Raw genomic sequence first — 12,947 nt, 5'->3', positions numbered from 1 at the left:
TTCACTTTTCTTGTAAATAAATGAGGACAACAAAATTCATGTAAAGAAAAGGTTGCTTCAAGGATGAAATAACATGTGAAAACAACATAATTAAGACTTCTCAACTTCAGCACCACTAACACTGAGCTTTTTAAGTGCAGAAACAATATGGTAATAATAATGTGAATAGGATATTTAGCAGCATCCTTGGCTCTACCTACTACAGGCAGTAAACAATCCCTTTCTCTTCCCACTTGTGATAAGAAAAATTTCTTTAGGTAATGCCAGATCAACTTTAGTTGAGAACCACTTAACATAGTTTCTGGCATATAAAGTGATCAATAGATGTAAGCTTTACACATGACTGGAGGGAGGAGAAGGTAGCTATTCAGTGATGAAGATAGATACATAAAAGTAAGACAATGTGCCAACTGGGATGACAAAATTGGCTGGTTAACTAGATACAGAAGCCATGACAGAGGGAGGTAGCAAAAGAGATCAGAGCTTTAATTCTGGAACTAATCCTACCAAAAGAAATTAAAAAGACAGGAGAGTATGCAGGTTTGAAGAATCAGAAAAGAATGTCGATGGGGCCTGGTGCTGTGGGGCAGCAGGTTAAAGCCCTGGCCTATAGCACCGGCATCCCATATGGGTGCTGGTTCGAGTCCTGGCTGCTCCACTCCCAATCCAGATCCGTGCTAATGCTCCTGGGAAAGCAGCAGAGGATGGCCTATGTCCTTGAGCCCCTGCACCCATGTGGGAGACCCTGAAGAAGTTCTTGGCTCCTGACTAGCCCAGCTCTGGCTGTTGCTGCCATTTGGAGAGTGAACCAGCAGATGGAAGACCTCTCTCTCTCTCCTCTTTTTTCTCTCTCTCTCTCTTTCTCTCTACTTCTCTGTAACTCTTTCAAATAAATAAAATAAATCTTTTCTTTAAAAAAAAAAAAAAAGAGCGCAAATGAATCTTGATGTGAATGGAAGGGGAGAGGGAGCGGGAAAGGGGAGGGTTGCGGGTGGGAGGGAAGTTATGGGGGGTGGGGAAGCCATTGTAATCCATAAGCTGTACTTTGGAAATTTATATTCATTAAATAAAAGTTAAAAAAATAAAATAAAAGCAGTGAAGATAGAAATATTTAAAAAGCATTAAGACTTCTGGGAGAAGGGCTGGTATGAGTCTATGTGTCAGATATCAAAATTACATCTTCTGAGATTTAAAAAAAATTTATTTGAGAGGCAAATAGAAAGAGTGAGGTCCTATCCACTCGCTAAACACCTGGAGTGGTCAGGGCAGAAACAGGCTGGGGCTGAAACCAAGAGCCCAAAGTCAAGAGTCCAGAACTTAATACAGGCCTCTCATGTGAGTGGCAGGAACCCAATCACTTAGCCATCACCACTGCCTTCCAGGATCTGCTCTAGCAGGAAGCTGGTATTAGAAGCAGAGCTGAGACAGGAACCCAGGCACCTGGATATGGGATGTAGGCATCCCAATCTACATCTTAACCAATAGGCTTAATGCTTGCCCCTTCCTAAGCTTCTAATGGCTTCAGTTTTATCTAGCAACTATAAAGTGAGTAGTAGTTACATGTCTTAACTGTAAAAACATATTTGACAATGAAGGTATACTGCCTTTAAAAATCAATCATACTCTCATATAAAGTTTGAGAAAAAATTAAATATACACAAAAATCACTAGAAATTTGAATATATTAAAAGACTCTCCTTTAGTTTTTCTTCCTTTCATAGGCAACCGAAGGATAGTTAGGTACTGAGCCTCTCCAAGATCAAATCCTCTTCTGAGCTTTCAATATGTGCCACATATTACACTGATGAAAAGAAAAAAAGTACATACAAACTGATGTGTGTCAGATTCCAGCTGAATGATGAAGAAGCCAAGTATACCTGACTCCATAGCCTCATGGCCCTGATCAATCCCTGATAGCTCTTAGAGCTTTGGTAAGCTCCTTGAGCAAACGACACTGCATCCGTGCCCTTTACCTGCTCTATAGTCTATTCCAAGGCCCCTTCAAGTACTAGCCAAAGCAGATGAGCAAAGGAATTGATCTGAAACCATCTATACACAGTAACTATATTTCAAATTTTCTAAGAATATTCTGTTCTGTGATCCATATAATTAATGTTCTTGAAATTCCAATATTCAGGAATTCAAACTAATTCTCCATACACAAAAGTCATGTCATATATTGGCCAAAACACATAGCATGTACAAAACTAAAAGTGAACCCTAATATTTAAGGATAGAAAGATATGGATATTGTGAAATGGATAACAATAAAACAAAGGACAGCAGAGAAGAATTAGAAACATTTTGTTATATAAGATAGTGTTACCTGAAGGTGGACTTCAACTGGTTGTAAATGTATATGGCACCAGTGCTGCAGCTCACTAGGCTAATCCTTCACCTGCGGCGCCGGCACCCCGGTTTCTAGTCCGGTTGGAGCACCAGATTCTGTCTCGATTGCTCCTCTTCCAGTCCAGCTCTCTGCTGTGGCCTGGGAAGGCAGTGGAGGATGGCCCAAGTCCTTGGGCCCTGCACCCACTTGGGAGACCAGGAGGAAGCACCTGGCTCCTGGCTTCGGATTGGCGCAGTGCGCCATCTGTGGTGGCCATTTGGGAGATGAACCAACGGAAGGAAGACCTTTCTCTCTGTCTCTCTCTCACTGTCTAACTCTGCCTGTCAAAAAACAAAAAAGTATATGGCAAACTTAGGGCCACTACTAAAAAAGACTAAAAAAAGAACTATATATGAAAGGCTAGCGCTGGGGCGCAGGTTAATCCTCCGCCTGTGGCACCAGCATCCCATATGTGCACTGGTTCTAGTCCCGACTGCTCTACTTCCAGTCCAGCTCTCTGCTGTGGCCTGGGAAAGCAGTAGAAGATGGCCCAGGTCCTTGGGCCCCTGCACCCACGTGGAAGACCAGGAAAAAGCTCTTGACTCCTGGCTTTGGATCAGCGCAATTCCGGCTGTTACGGCCATTTGGGGAGTGAACCAACGGAAGGAAGACCTTTCTCTCTGTCTCTACCTCTCTCTGTCTGTAACTCTCTCAAATAAAATAAATAAAATCTTAAAAAAAAAGAAGTATATATGATAAACCAAGGAGAGAAAATCAAAGGATATAAAATGTTCCATTAGAACCACAAAAAAGGAGGGCAAGCATTGTAGTATAGTGGGTAGAGCCACCAACTGCAATGCCAGCATTCCATAGGATGCCAGTTTGTGTCATGCCTGTTCCACTTCCCATCCAGGTCCCTGCTAATAGCCTGGAAAAACCAGTGGGAGATGGCCCAAATGTTTGGGCTCTTGACACCCATGTGGAAGACACAGATGAAGCTTCTGGCTCCTGGCTTTTGGCTTCAGCCTGGCATGGCATAGCCTGGCCTGGCCCCGGCTGTTGTGGCCATCTCAGGAGTGAACCAGCAAATGGAAGATCTCTCTATCTCTCCCTCCCTCTCTGCAACTCTGACTTTCAAATAAATAAATAAATAAATAGGGGGAGGAAGAAATGCTAATACACATCTTGAGAGGCAGCCACTCATGTGTGAGACCTGGACTGTATTTCTGAGTTCCAGCCTTTGGCCTGGCCCTGGCTGTTGTGGGCCTTTGGAGAACAAACCAGCAGATACAAGATCGATCTCTCTCTCTCTCTCTCTCTCTCTCCCCCTCCTCGTTCCTTCTTTCCCTCTCTCTCCCTCTTTCTCTCTCTTTCTCTTTCCCCATCTCTAAGTATATGTTTGTCATTCTATATTTCAAATACAATGAAAATAAAAGTTAAAAAACAAATACTTACAAAAGAAAGAAAATATGTGGAAAAAAAAAGGAAGAACAAAGACAACAAAAAACATTAAAAATATAGCAGACATTAATCCAACCGCATCAATAATCACTTTGAACATAAATGGTCTAAATGCACCAATTAAAAGAGATGGTGAGAGAAGATCAAGAAACAAGACAACTATATTTGTATATAATAAATCTACTTTAAATTTAAAGACATACATTAAAGTAAAGGGATGTATAAATATATACCATGCAAACACTAATCAAAAGAAAGCGGGGCCAGCGCCACGGCTCAATAGGCTAATCCTCCGCCTGCAGCGCTGGCACACCAGGTTCTAGTCCCAGTCGGGGCGCCGGATTCTGTCCTGGTTGCCCCTCTTCCAGGCCAGCTCTCCGCTATGGCCCGGGAATGCAGTGGAGGATGGCCCAAGTGCTTGGGCTCTGCACCCGCATGGGAGACCAGGAGAAGCACCTGGCTCCTGGCTTCAGATTGGCACAGCATGCCAGCTGTGGCAGCCATTTGGGGAGTGAACCAACAGGAGAAAGACCTTTCTCTCTCTCTCACTGACTAATTCTGCCTGTCAAATAAACAAAGAGAGAGAGAGAGAGAGAGAGAGAGAGAGAGAAATATTTAAACACATTTTAAATTAGATGAAAATGTAGCTCATCAAAATTTGTGGGATACATTGAAACCAGTGCTTAGAGGGAAACATAACATATATTTTAAAAGATCTAAAATCAGGCCAGCGCCGTGGCTTAACAGGCTAATCCTCCACCTTGCGGCGCCAGCACACCAGGTTCTAGTCCCGGTTGGGGCACCTGATTCTATCCCGGTTGCCCCTCTTCCAGGCCAGCTCTCTGCTATGGCCCGGGAAGGCAGTGGAGGATGGCCCAAGTCCTTGGGCCCTGCACTGGCTTGGGAGACCAGGAGAAGCACCTGGCTCCTGATCAGCGAGATGCGCCAGCCGCAGCAGCCATTGGAGGGTGAACCAACGGCAAAAAGGAAGACCTTTCTCTCTGTCTCTCTCTCTCTCACTGTCCACTTTGCCTGTCCAAAAAAAAAAAAAAATCTCAATGATGTGAACTTCCCCCCTTAAGAAACTAGATAAAGAAAGCAAATTAAATCCAAGCTAAGTAGAAAGGAAAAAATGATAAAAAATCTGAATAGAAATGAGATTAAAAATAGGAAATCAATAGAGAAAAAAATCAATAAAAGATCAATAAAATAGATAAGTCTCTGCAAGGCTAACAAAAAAGAGAAAGACTTAATTACTAGTGTCAGAAATGAGAGATGGCTTTTCAATTATACTTGAATAAAGTTGTTGGGAAAAAAATGAAAGGAGACATCTCTATAGATCCCATGAATGTAAGTATAATGAATAATCCTTATGAATGTAAGTATAATGAATAAGTTCATGCCTATAAATCTGATAAATTAGATGAAATGGAGCAATTGCTTAAAAGATATAACCTTCCAAACTCACACAAGAAATACACAGTCTAAGTCTTTACTTATTAAAGAAATTTAATGAATACATAACTTCACAAAACAGCACCCAGACCAAGATTGGTCCACTGGTGAATTCTACCTAACACTTAAGGAAAAAGTTAATTCTCTACCATCTCCTCCTAAACTTGAAATATTCAATAACTGTTACTTTAGGAGGGGTAGGGGAGTCTAGTATCTGAACACTGGCCATGCCTCTAAAAGGCACTGACAGTATTCTATTGAAGACAGTAATAAATAATAAAAAAAATTTTTGGAACCAAAAAATAATCAAGTTAGGCTACTGGCTCTCTTACGAATCTTTTGTCTCAACCAAAATCTATGTAGATAACTGATTTTCTCTTACTAATCTTAGAGAAGTTACTTACCTCTTCACACTTCAGTTTCCTCATATATATAAAAGAGCATCCAACATCACTGACTTAATAAGTAGGTTATAGGTATTCAAAGTAACAATTCTGCAAAGCACCTAACACAGGAATCAGCCTATGGTGTGTCTCCTCTCCCTTCTTTTTTGTTCAAACTACCTTGTCATCTTTATCCTTGGTATGACAAAACTGGGGACAAAAAAATTTTAAAACCAAAGCAAAAATATGAAGTTTTAGAATGTGCCTGGTTTTATCATTAAAACAGTCTTTATTCCATATCTAAAGTATCTAAAATCACTGGCTTTAATTATACAATCCAAAAGTTAACACAAGGCCAGTTTCATTTTTATAGGAAATAATCATTTTCCTGGCAGGCATGGGGCTAATACTGTATGTCTGGGCATTCAACTCAATCCTATACACACAATTTGCTTCTTTTCCCTGCACAAACATTCACACCTAACTATTTCTGCTTCCCCTAAAATGCAAAGAGATTCAGAAGTGTTGGAAAGCCAATCCAACTGAAAACCAAAGAAAAAGAAAACTATGTCCAAACAATGGCAGAAGGAAAAACAAAAACGAAAACCTAAGCTGGTTAACAAAGGCAACTAGCAAAGATTAAAGTTCTGTTTTTCACTGAAAAGCTAATGCATGAAGACTAAAAACTAACATAAATCTCCCACCACCCAGTGCTGAGGCATAGATTAAGTCTCCGCCTTTCAGTTTCTGAGAATTTGAAAATTTAAAGTAATATGGGCCCAATGTTAGCAACTGATCCTACTCAAGTAGAATAGCTAAATACAACCTTAATTATGGATAGTGAAAAAGTTCCTTTTGTCAGTTCAGCTTCCCAGCAGTATGTCTTTAAGCACATCACATAACAAGAAGTCAGTCAACACTATTGCTAAGGACATATCCTTCTAAATTATGGACATGGAAGGATTAGGTCTGTTTAAAAACTGAATTTTACCCTAAATTAACAGAATAAGGCTGCAAAACTCTCTCCAGACAATGATACATGAAAAGTTTGGAGGCAGTTCTTACTAGACAAGCCTTGTAATGAAGCCAGTATTAGCCCCAGAAGTGCTCTCAAAGAAGGATCATTCTCCTGGGACATTAAGAGCTGGCCACTGACGAGTGAAAGCCTTGGCAAGGTCCCTGGCTTGCAAAAGACCCCAATTAAGTGGATCAAGACACCTCTGGGGACAAAACAAAGAACTGCACAGGACTTCTTTCACCTGAAGAACATGCCACCTTCCTCCTCAAAAGATTCCTGTGTCACACCACTTGGGAAAAAATACATTTGGATGGTATTGGGTGGTAGGGCCCCATCCTACCTTTACAACAATATCTCCTATTTATATTCACTCCACTTCAGTCACACTATCCTTATTCTTTTTAGAAAACTTTTATTTAATAAATATAAATTTCAAAAGTACAACTTTTGGATTATAGTGGTCCCCCCCGCCATAACCACCCTCCCACCTGCAAACCATCACACCTCTTACTCCCTCTTCCATCCCATTTTTCATTAAGATTAATTTTTAATTATCTTTATATACAGAAGATCAACTTAGTATATACTAAGTAAAGATTTCAAAAGATTAGACCCACATAGACATACAAAGTATAAAGTAGTGTTTTAATACTAGTTTTACCATTAATTTGCATGTACAACACATTATAGACAGAGATTCTACATGGGGAGTAAGTGCACAGTGACTCCTGTTGTTGATTTAACAATTGACACTCTTATTTATGACGTCAGTAATCACCTGAGGCTCTTGTCATGAGCTGCCAAGGCTATGGAAGCCTCTTGAGTCCACAAACTCTGACCTTTTTTAGACAAGGCCATAATCAAAGTGGAAGTTCTTTCCTCCCTTCATAGAAAGGTACCTCCTTCTTTGATGGCCTGTTCTTCCCACTGGGATCTCACTCACAGAGATCTTTTATTTAGGTCATTTTTTGCCACAGTGTCTTGGCTTTCCATGCCTGAGAAACTCTCATGGGCTTTTCAGCCGGATCTGAATGCCTTAATGGCTGATTCTGAGGCCAGAGTGCTGTTTAGGGCATCTGCCATTCTATGAGTCTGCTGTGTATCCTGCTTCCCATGTTGAGTCATTCTCTCCTTTTTAGTTCCTTTTTTTTTTTTTGACAGGCAGAGTGGACAGTGAGAGAGAGAGAGACAGAGAGAAAGGTCTTCCTTTTTGCCGTTGGTTCACCCTCATGGCCGCTGCGGCTAGCGCATCTTGCTGATCCGAAGCCAGGAGCCAGGTGCTTCTCCTGGTCTCCCAAGCCAGTGCAGGGCCCAAGGACTTGGGCCATCCTCCACTGCCTTCCCGGACCATAGCAGAGAGCTGGCCTGGAAGAGGGGCAACCGGGATAGAATCGGGTGCCCCAACCGGGACTAGAACCTGGTGTGCCGGCGCCGCAAGGCGGAGGATTAGCCTATTGAGCCGCAGCGCCAGCCTCTCCTTTTTAATTCTATCAATTATTATTAGCAGACACTGGTCTTATTTATGTGATCTCTTTGATACTTAATCCTATCTTTATGGTCAATTACGGATTTAAACTGATCACTTTAACCAATAAGATGGCACTGGTACATGCAAACGTAATGGGATTTGGAATGCCATGGCACGTTTCTAGCTTTATCATTATGGGTAAGTCCGAGTGAGCATGTGCCAAACTGTACATCTCCTCGCTCTCTTATTCCCACTCTTATTTTTAACAGGGATCAATTTTCAATTTACTTTAAACACCTAAGAATAATTTTGTGTTAATTAAAGAGTTCAACCAATGGTATTAAGTAGAGAAAGAAAATGCTAAAAAGAATAAAATAGTAAGCTATTCCTCGACAGTCAGGACAAGGGCTCATCAATTCATTATTTCTCATAGTGTCCGTTTCACTTCTATAGGTTTCCTTTTAGGTACTCAGTTAGTTGTCACAGTCAGGGAGAATATATGGTATTTGTCCCTTTGGGACGGGCTTATTTCACTCAGCATGATGTTTTCCAGATTCCTCTATTTTGTTGCAAATGACTGGATTGCATTTTCTTTTCTACAACTGTGTAGTACTCTATAGAGTACATACCCCATAATTTCTGTATCCAGTCTTCTATTGATGGGCATTTAGGTTATTCCATATCTTAGCTATTGTGCATTGAACTGCAGCAAACACTGAGGTGCACGTAGCTCTTTTATTTGCCAATTTAATATCCCTCGGGCAAATTCCAAGGAGTGGGATGGCTGGGTCATGTGGTAGGGCTATATTCAGGTTTCTGAGGAATCTCCAAACTGTCTTCCATAGTGACTTTACCAGTTTGCATTCCCATCAATAGTGGATTAGTGTGCTCTTTTCCCCACATCCTCACTAGCATCTGTTGTTAGTTGATTTCTTTAGGTAAGCCATTCTAACCACAGTGAGGTGAAACCTCATTGTGGTTTTGATTTGTATTTCCCTGATGCTATTGATCCTGAACATTTTTTCATATGTCTGTTGGTTGTTTGGATTTCCTCTTTTGAAAAATGTTTATTTAGGTCCTTGGCCCATCTCCTAAGTGGGTTGTTAGTTTTGTTGTGGTGGAGTTTCTTGATCTCTTTGTAGATTCTGGTTATTAATCCTTTATCAGTTGCATAATTTGCAAATATTTTCTCCCATTTTGTCGGTTCCCTCTTCACTTTCCTGACTGTTTCTTTTGCAACACATAAACTTCTAAATTTGATGTAATCCCAATTGTTAATTTTAGCTTTGACTGTGCCTCTGGGGTCTTTTCCAAGAAGTCTTTGCCTGTCCTATATCATGCAGGGTTTCTCCAGTGTTTTCTAATAATTTTATGGTGTCAGGTTGTAGATTTAGATCTTTAATCCATGTTGGGGCCGGCGCCGTGGCTCACTTGATGAATCCTCTGCCTGCGGCACCGGCACCCCAGGTTCTAATCCCGGTTGGGGCACCGAGTTCTAGTCCTGGTTGCACCTCTTCCAGTCCAGCTCTCTGCTGTGGCCCGGGAGGACAGTGGAGGATGGCCCAAGTGCTTGGGCCCCTGCAACCGCCTGGGAGACCAGGAGGAAGCACCTGGCTCCTGGCTTCGGAACAGTGCAGCGCCGACCATCGCGGCCATTTAGGGAGTGAACAAGTGGAAGGAAGACCTTTCTCTCTGTCTCTCCCTCTAACTCTGTCAAATAAATAAAAAAATAATTTAAAAAATCCATGTTGAGTGGATTTCTGTGTAAGGTATAAAGAATGTCTTTGGTATTTTGATTGGTATAGCACTGAATCTATAAATTGCTTTTGGGATAATGGACATTTTGATGATATTGATTCTTCCAATCCATGAACATGGAAGATTTTTCCATTTTTTGGTATCCTCTTCTATTTATTTTTTTAAAGTTTTGTAATTCTCATCATAGAGATCTTTGACATCCTTGGTTAAGTTTATTCCAAGGTATTGGATTTTTTTTTTTTTGTAGCTAATATGAATGGGATTGATCTTAGAAATTCTTTCTCAGCAATGGCATTGTCTGTGTATACAAAGGCTGTTGATTTTCTGCATTGATTTTATATCCTGCTACTTTGCCAAACTCTTCTATGAGTTCCAACAGTCTCTTAGTGCAGTTTTTTTGATCCTCTAAATAAAGACTCATATTGTCTGCAAAGAGAGATAGTTTGACTTCTTCCTTCCCAATTTGTATCTCTTTAATTTCTTTTTCTTGCCTAATGGCTCTGGCTAAAACTTCCAGTACTATGTTGAATAGCAATGCTGAGAGTGGGCATTGCTGTCTGGTGCTGAATCTCAGTGGGAATGCTTCTAAATTTTCCCCATTCAATATGATACTGGCCATGGTTTGTCGTAAACTGCCTTGATTGTGTTGAGGAATGTGCCTTCTATACCCAGTTTGCTTAGAGTTTTCATCATGAAAGGGTGCTGAATTTTATCGAATGCTTTCTCTGCATCCGTTGAGATAATCACATGGTTTTTCTTCTGTAGTTCGTTAATATGGTGTATCACATTGGTTGATTTGCGAACCTTGAACCATCCCTACATAGCAGGGATAAATCCCACTCGGTCTGGGTGGATGATCTTTCTGATGTGTTGTTGGATTCAACTGGCTAGAATTTTGTTGAGGATTTTTGCACCTATGTTCATCAGGGAAATTGGTCTATAATTCTCTTTCTCTGTTGCATCTTTTTCAGGTTTAGGAGTTAAGGTGATGCTGGCATCATAGGAAGAATTTGGGAGGATTTCCTCCCTTTCAATTGTTTTGAATAACTTGAGAAGAATTGGGGTTAGTTCTTCTTTAAATGTCTGGTAAACTTCAGCAGTGAATCCATCTGGTCCTGGGCTTTTCTTTGTTGGGAGGGCCTTTATTATTGATTCAATTTCTGTCTTGGTTATGGGTCTGTTTAGGTTTTGTGTGTCTTCACGGTTCAATTTATGTAGGCTGTATGTGTCCAGGAATCTGATTCTGTTTTTAAGGCTCTCAAGTGCATTTTTATTCTATTGAATTCTTCATTTTATTTTGATTCCTCCTTAAGATTTCATTTTCATGAGAGATTTTCTTTCATGTCCTGCATGGATTTCAGTAGCTTGTGCGTTTGTTTTTTATTACTTCTAAGTATTCTTATCATTAATTTTTTGAGTTCCATTTCTTGCATTTCTTCTATCTCATTGTCTTCATAATCATGTGTGGAATTGTCATGTTCTTTTGGGAGCGTCATGTTGTCTTCCTTATTCTTGTTGGATTGTTGTATTTGTTGTTCGGCATTTGTGGAAATACTCGTAGGTTTCTTCTTTTGTTTTATCTGCTGTGGCGGCTTTTTTCGTTGTACTATGACTCTGTAGATAAGTGGACTGTCTGCTTTCAGTGAATCTCTAGAGACTTGTGATGGGTGTAGCCAGACAGCTCTATTCAGTTCTTCAGGGTTAAGGACAAGCCTAAGGTGACACACCGAAGTTTGGCGTGGTAAATCTTCTCTTTTTAAAAAAAAAAAAAAAATAAGAAGGGAGGTTAATTCCTCTCAGCTGAGCTCTTCTCCTTGATGGCAATCAGTGCCTGAGCGCTAACCCAACTGGGTATTCATCTGCTCTGTCCCAAGGACCACACAACGGATCTGTGCAGTCCTCAGTTAAGTTCAGATTCCCCTGCAATGTCTCTCACCAGGTCGCCAGGGCCACCCAAGCTTGTGGCATCTCCCACCAAGACTACTCCAAGTCTCAGCCACACTGTGAGTTCTTCCACACACCCTCAGTTTGTTCTTTTTTTCCCCACAATCAAGTTCAGAAGCTCCACACAGTCATTAGGTCTTAGTCTCCTGTTATTACTCTCCACCAGTCAGGTTTCTCCCTTCAGTCGATTGCTGAGCGCAGACACGAGCTGGTGCAGCTGTTACATATGTCCAAATTGGCACCCACTCTATCGGCTTGTACACCTTTGTAAGGTGACTGGAGAGAGAGAATCGTGTCTGTACTGTCCCTTTTTTTTCTCATCTAGTTAGGCTGGTGTACTTTCCCGCATGGGGCTTCAAGCCTTGTTCCCTCTAGGCTCTTCCTGCCACTTTTCCGCCAGTGTCTCGGGCTACTGCAGTCTCGTCTCACCTCACTTTCCAGTGCTGGTGCAGCGGCTCTCGGTGCTGGAGTTCCAAGCGGTGGGTGCCCACGCCCTCCACGTAGGTCCACCGTGTCCCTCTAATTACGGAAGAGTTTCCTCTGCTGTTTTTTCCCTAACTCTGCCCTGAAACTACACTCTCTCCACTTTTATTACAGCATCTTCTCCTGGTGTAGCTCAGCAAGCTCCCTCCCTATTCTGCCATCTTGGAACCCCCCATACTGTCCTTTCTACTCCTCAAACCAACCACTCAACCCCAGAGCTCTTCCATCTCTTCTTTCCACTGCCCATTCACAGTTCTACCAGCTCCCTCTGTGCAATCTGCCTGTTTCAGTTCCTCAGAGAGACACACTCCCCAGTACCTGTGCATTAGAGGAGTGTCCCACCCCACTCCACCACTTTCCACTCTGCATCGTCATTACTCAGCTATTTTATTTTCTTCACAGCTTGGCTCCTTTAACTTCACAGTGCTTTCATAACTTATTTTTTTCTCTCTCCACTAGATGTAAGCTCCAACAGAACATTTTGTTTTGTTCTTGACACTTAGAATAGTGCCAGTGCTTTTATTTACACAAACATATAATATATAAAATACATATATATATATACAAACATATATTTTAAACATGTACATAAAACCACACATATGAGGTTACCTCAACAAGTTCCTGGAGGCAGCACTGTGGCACAGC

The sequence above is a fragment of the Lepus europaeus genome, chromosome 12 (genome assembly GCF_033115175.1).
Source record: "Lepus europaeus isolate LE1 chromosome 12, mLepTim1.pri, whole genome shotgun sequence".
NCBI lineage: Eukaryota > Metazoa > Chordata > Mammalia > Lagomorpha > Leporidae > Lepus > Lepus europaeus.
Note: the sequence above shows the minus strand (reverse complement) of the source record.